This window comes from Chrysochloris asiatica, unplaced genomic scaffold (genome assembly GCF_000296735.1).
Source record: "Chrysochloris asiatica unplaced genomic scaffold, ChrAsi1.0 scaffold00565, whole genome shotgun sequence".
In the NCBI taxonomy this organism is placed as follows: domain Eukaryota; kingdom Metazoa; phylum Chordata; class Mammalia; order Afrosoricida; family Chrysochloridae; genus Chrysochloris; species Chrysochloris asiatica.
The window spans coordinates 154001-161200 of NW_006409083.1; positions in this window are offsets into that span (position 1 = coordinate 154001).

Sequence of the window (7200 nt, forward strand, 5' to 3'; positions counted from 1 at the left end):
ATGAGGTATTCTGCTCCCATAAAGATTTACAGCCTCGGAAACCCTGTACAGGGTTGCTATGGGTCGGAACTGATTCGATGGCACTTAACAACAACAACAATCCATGTTGAAGGCTATAGATTTTTAAGTTTTATTTCTTTGATTTTTCCTCTTTAAAAAGGTTTTTATTGTGAATTGAGTAAAGGTTTACAGAGCAGATCATCAATTTCAACAAATCATATACTTTGCTACAAATATTCAACAAATCATATACTTTGCTACATTACATGGTTGCAATCCCCTCCATGTACGAAGAGTTAACAGCATTTACCTCTATTCAATTAATTATTGCATTCTTTCCTGTGTGTCCCGCTGTGTTCATCTTTCCTCTGCTAACGTCCCTGTTGTTGTATATTGCCTGTCCTGTCACCCATGTTAACATGTGTCTATCCTCCATCTCATGAATAATTTTCCCTTCCTCGTTGTTGTTGTTGTTAAGTGTTGTCGAGTTGGTTCTGACCCATAGCAACCCTGTACAGGGTTTCCGAGGCTGTAAGTCTTTATGGGAGCAGAAAGCCTCCTCTTTCTCCCATGGAGCAGCTGGTAGTTTTGAACTGCTGACCTTAAGGTTTGCAGCCCGATTCATAACCACTACGCTACCAGAGTTCCTTCCTTTCCCTACTGCCCCCATAAACATCACAGGCTGTTTCATTGATCAAGAGAAAAAAAAAAATAACTTTTTACATTAGTCTCATGCAATGTTGATCCTTTGTGGTTGACTAATTTCACTCAGCATAATATCCTCCAGGTTCAACCATGCTGTGAGCTATTTCACAGATTCATCATTACTCATCAACATTTTGTAGTTTTCCATTATGTGTATGTATCAAAGTTTGTTTACACATTATTCTGTTGATGGCATTAAGCTGTCATTTTCATATGACTCTTGTAGACAGCATATTGAAGGACCCTGTTCTCTTATCCATTCTGCTCTTTATGTCTCTTGACTGGTACACTGAATCCATTTACATTCAGTATAAATGGATTGATTTGATTGTTGTCATTTTGTGTGTGTGTGTGTGTGTGTGTGTGTGTGTTGCAGCTGAATATTTTGTTCCGTATAACTTTCTATGCTGAATTCATTTAGTTTCTGGTTTTTCCTGTCATCTTCATTTCTGTTGTGTTAATGTTTACTAAATATTCCTGATTTCCTCTTTTTTTCTCTTGATGTATTATTTTTATTACATTACATACCCTATATGTAATCTATTAACTTTTTTCCCTGTTTAAAACAGTCTTTCATTATGAAATCAACTTGGTTTCCTTGCCATTTGGAAGTTCTCTATCTACACTATTCCCTCTTTTTGATTTGCAGTAGACTTCATTATACAGTGATATCTCTGGTTCCCGATTTTTGTCTTGTAGGTTTGTTTTATTTAAATACTTCTATATCTGGATTGGAGTCCTGGAGTGGCGCTGTGGGTTAATGCACCAGACTGCAAAGCCGTTTGAACTGCCACATCAGTGGTTCAAGCTCACCAATCACCCCTTGGAAACCCTATACAGGGTCACTATGGGTTGGAACCAACTCCACAGCACTTAACAACAACATATCTGGATGAAGTTCTGGTGTGGGGATGTGGCTTAATGCACTGTACTGCAAAGTCAATTTGAACCACAAAGTCAGTGATTTAAACTCACCTGTTGCTCCTTGGAAACCCTATACAAGATTGCTATGAGTTGGAACTGACTCGAAGGCACTTAACAACAACAATAATATCTGGCTTGAGTTCTGGGTGATATTGTTATGTATGGTAATCTCAGATTTTGTCAGCCAAAGAACACACTTTAGCATTTTTTCTAAAGTTGGTTTGGTCATTACAAACTCCTTTAATTTCTGTTTTTCGGAACAATTTACCACTGTATTTGAGGAAACCACTTTACTGGATATATGGTTTTTGATTGGAAATCTTTTTTCTTTTAGAGTTTTGTATATGCCATTCCATTGCTTTCTTACATGCATAGTTTCTGCTGAGAAATCCAAGTTTAGTCTTATTGGTTTTCCTTTGTACGTTACTTTTCATTTTTCTTGAGCTGCTCTCAGGATTTTTTTCTTGTCTTTGATTTTAGAAAATTTGATTATGATATGTCTTGTGATTTTCATTCTGGTCTATCCTGTTTTGTGTTCGTTCAGCTTCTTGTATACTTATCTTCTCATCTTTCATGATGTTAGGGGAATTTTCTTCTAACAACTCTTAGACAATTTTCTCTGTGCTTGTTTTGCTGTTCTGGAATTCTGATCACCTGTAAATTGTTTTCTTCATATCTCTTAATCATCCATTGGATTTTTTCATTCTTTTTACTGGTTGTTCTTCTGATATACTATTATTGAAAGATTTATGTTCAAGTTCATTAAGTCAGAAGTCCATTGCTTCACATGTACTCCTTTGCGTGTAAATGCATTGTTCATTCCTGAGATTTTAGTATTAAGCTTCTGGATTTCTAGTTCCAGATATTTTATTGTTTAAAATTTTTCATTTACTTTGTTTTTTCTTGTAGTGTTTTCCTGAATTCTTCAAAAATTTTTATTGTGTTCTCATTGCTTTCCCTCATTTTTTCTGTCAATTCTTTGAAGGTACCCAATTATCATTCTTTTGAGTGCTTTTTCAGTTAGTTCTACTACCTTTTCTTCCTCAGAAATGTCTTGTAGCTCTGCATCTTGGTCATTTGGTTGAGCCATTTTTCTCTTGTTTCTTTGTGTGAACTAAAAGTTTATGTTTTCTCTGGGACATTGTATTTGTAAAAACAAGAAGTGCAGTTGTTGGACTCAGAGAGGAGAAATCTCTGGGGGCTGGTTCTTGCAATTTAAGGAGCTCATAAGATTGGTGAGCTCCTTTCTATTGGCCTCAAAGACATCTCTGTTCAGGATACTCAATCCAGAAGTAGTTTGTGGAGGCCCTTAATGGAACTGGTTTCAATGTCTGTTGGATCATATGGAAGCTGGGGGCAGGGTGGCTGGTTAAATGCTTGTTCTACATCTTCTAAATCCAGTTTAAATTTCTGGCAGTTCCCTGTTTTGATGTACTGTTAGAGTTTTTTGTGTTTTTTAAATTATCTTCAGCACAATTTTACTTACATATGTTATTAATGATATTGTTAGATGATTTCCACATTCCATTGGGTCACCTTTCTTTGGATTGGGCACAGATATGGATCTCTTCCAATGTGTTGGCCTTGTAGCTGTCTTTCAAGTTTCTGGGCATATATGACTGAGCACCTCCAGTGCTCCATCAGTTTATTGAAATATTTTACTTTGAATTCTGCCAATTCCTAGAGTCTTATTTTACATCAGTACTTTCAGTGCAGCTTAGATTCTTCCATTTGTACCATCTGCTTCAATCATTTGCAACCTCTTGAAATGCTTGAGCACTGACCAATTATTTTTCCTACAGTGACTCTGTGAATTGCTGCCATTTTATTTTGATGCTTTCTGCATCATTCAATATTTTGCCCATGGAATCCTTCAATATTGCAAGTCAAGGCTTGATTTTTTTCTTCAGTTCTTTCAGTTTGAGAAATGCTGAACATAATCTTCCATTTAGTTTTCTAACTCAAAATCTTTGGACAATTCATTATAATTTACTTTGTCTTATTGAGCTGCCCTTTGAAATTCTCTGTTCTCCTCTTTGACTTCCTGATTTATTCTATTTGCTTCAGCATCTCTATGTTCAAGAACAAGTTTCAAATTCACTTTAACATTCATTTTGGTCTTTTATTTCTTTCTTGTCTTCTTAATGACCTTTTACTTTCCTCGTGTATAATGCCATTGCTGTCATCTCCAGCTCTTTTGGTTGTCAGCCATTAGTGTCTAATGCATCAAATTTGTCCATGAGATGGGATTCAGGTGGGATATTGCAGTACAACTAATGATTTATTATGGCCCTTTTAGCCATTTTTCTCCATTTTGTGATATATTGTAAATTCTAGCCTGTATGCCCGTGATTATGGACCCATTTTGAAATGAGTTGCTCAGGAGTAAAGATTAAGGTGGGAACTAAGGAATAGAGATTACAGGATTTAAAATGCCCCAGTCCTACTAAATGGTGTGACTCAAGTCACCATACTTAGGATCTCTTGGGGCATGGTTTGACTTCAATTTATAAGACTGCTTTGGACAAGTTCTCTCTCTTGCATTGCATCTTGCATCTGACTCATTATGTCTGACCTTCAGCTCATGGGACTTTTGACCCATCACCTCACCTGACTGATTCACCAGCTCCTGCAATCTTGTGCATCAAGAACCTGCTGTCTGGTTTGTGTTCCTCAGTTTCTGAAACTACGTGGGTGAGAAGATTCCTTTGGGCTAAATTCTGACCTATGAATTTGGGACTTGCCAGATTCCACAACCACTTAAGCCATTTATTCTGACAATTGTGAGCTTTATGAGTTATGTTGCAGAATGTATCAGAAGCCTGGGACTTGAGGGAAGGAAGCAAAGGTGATTGATATCAAGGACTACGGAGTGGTTTAACATGTTGGAAAAGTCAAACAGTGGAATATCATTAACCTCCAACTCATTATTGTTGTTAGAAGCCATTGAGTCTGTACCAATTCATGAGTCATTACCAACTCATGGAGACCCTATGCACAATAGAACAAAACACTGCCTGATCCTAGGCCAACCTCACAATTGTTGCCATGCTTGAGCCCATTGATGCTGCCACTTGGCCAATTCATCTCACTGGGGATCTTCCTCTTTTTCTTTGACCCTCCATCTTGCCAAACATGATAGTATTCTCCAGTGACTGGTCCCTCCTGACAATATGTCCAAAGTATGAGAGATGAAGTTTGGCCATCCTGGCCTTCAAGGAACACTCTGGCTGCACTTCTTCCAACCAATCTGTTGGCTCTTTTGGCAGCCCATGGCACTTAAAATATTTTCTTCCAACACCATAAGTCAAAAGCATCAATTCTTCTATGGTCTTCCTTATTCATTGTCCAGCTTTCACATGCATATGAGGTTATTGAAAATACCATGCTTGGGTCAGGTGCACCTTACTCCTCAAGCTGACATCTCTGCTTTTCAACACTTAAAAAGGTCTTGTGTAGCAGATTTGCCTAATGCAATACGTCACTTGATTTCTTGACTGCTGCTTCCATGATAGTTGATAGTTGATCCAAGAAGAATGAAGTCCTTGACAACTTCAATCTTTTCTCTGTTGATAAGAATGTTGTTTATTGGTCCAGTGGTAAGGATTTTTGTTTTTTAAAATTGAGATGCAATCCATACCAAAGGCTGTGCTCTTTAATCTTCATAAATAAATATTTTAAGTCCTTTTCACTTTCAGCAAGCAAAGTTGTATCATCTGCATATCACAGTTTGTTAATGAGTCTTCCACCAATCCTGATGCCACATTTTTCTTCATAGAACCCAGCTTCTCAGATTATTTGCTCAGCATACAGGTTGAATAAGTATGGTGAAAGAATGCAACCCTGGTACATACCTTTCTTAATTTTAAACCATTCAGTGTTCCCATGTTCTGTTCGAACAACTGCCTCTTGTTCCAGGTACAGATTCATCATAAGTACAATTAAGTGTTCAGGAATACTCATACTTCACAATGTTGTCCCTGTATGTGAGGCTATAAAACTTTATTTATGGGAGCAGAAATCCTAATCTTTCTCCCATGGAACAGCTGGTAGTGTTGAACTTCTGACTCATAACCACTATGCCACTAGAGCTCCTTGGAAAAAAAAAATAAATAAATAAAGTAGATTTCTTCAATTTCAGCATCACTGGACTTAGTGTTTGGTATGTGCATTTGAAAAACAGTGGTATTAATTTATCTTCCTTGTAGACCTATGCATATTATCCTATCAAAGAAAGCAGTATACTTTGGAATAAATATTGAAATGTTATTTATGATGATGAATGTGATACCATTCCTCTTGAATGCATGATTCCTGCCATAGTAAACTGTATGAATTCCAGTGTTGGACTCTCGTTGAAATATTTCAATTGATATTCTATTAATTACTGAAGTCTTGTTTATTCCAATGTCTTCAGTGTAACTTGGATTTCAGCACTTCCTGTTCTTGATCCTATGTTACCTCCTGAAATGGTAGGAACATCAACAAATTATTTTTGATATAGAAGCTGAATATTCTATCCATATTATTTTAACTCATCCTCCAGCATTCAATATTTTACCCTTTAAGCATAGTGGTTGTAAATTGGGCTGCGAACCATAAGGTTAGCAGTTCAAAACTACCAGCTGTTCCATGGGAGAAATAGGAGGTTTTCTGTTCCCATAAAAGATTTGCAGCCTTGGAAACCCTGTACAGGGTCGCTATGAGTCAGAACTGACTCCATGGCACATAACCATCACCAACCACTTCCATACTGCAACTGGAGGCTTGAATTTTTTTTCTTCAGTTTTTTCAGCTTCAGAAATCGCGACAATACTTTTCCCTTTATCTTTTCTAACTCCATGTCTCTGTTTATTTCATGTATTATGACACTATCCTGGGTTTTTTATTAGTTGTTCTCTTCTCAACTGTCCTTTGAAAGCTTCTGTCCAGGTTTTTAACTTAATCATTTCTTGCATTCACTGTAGTTACTCTACATTCAAGAACAAGTTTCAGACTCTCTTCTGACATCAGTTTTGGTCTTTCTTTCTTATCTTTTAAATGACCATTAGATTTTATCATGTGTGATGTCCTTTGTGAAATTCTACAACTCACCTGGTCTTAGGTCAAATATATTACTAAAATGTTTTCTAAATTCAGATGTAATACACTCAAGAAAATATGTTGGCTCTCATGGACTTGTTTTAATTTTCTTTCACTTTCTTTTTTTAAAAATTTATATATCTTCAATCTCTGTCAGTTATAGAAAATAGATTTTGTTTTTCATTTGCTGTAAGTACATGAGAATATCCAAAGAACTATGTCTTCTAAAATACTAGATATTATTAACTTAAAAAAAAAAAAAAAAGCTAAAAAACAATAGTTGTTTTAAGACACTTCTACATAGGTTTAATTTGTATGTTCCCAATTAATAATGAACTTTTGGCATTGCATGTATATATGTTGTTCTATATAATACCTGTACATGTCTTTTGCCCTTATCTTCTTAATGGATTTTCTTTTTCTCATTAAATTTTAAGAGTCATTTCCTGTCCTTGTATTTATATGTACCACAAACAAATTTTCTCAGTG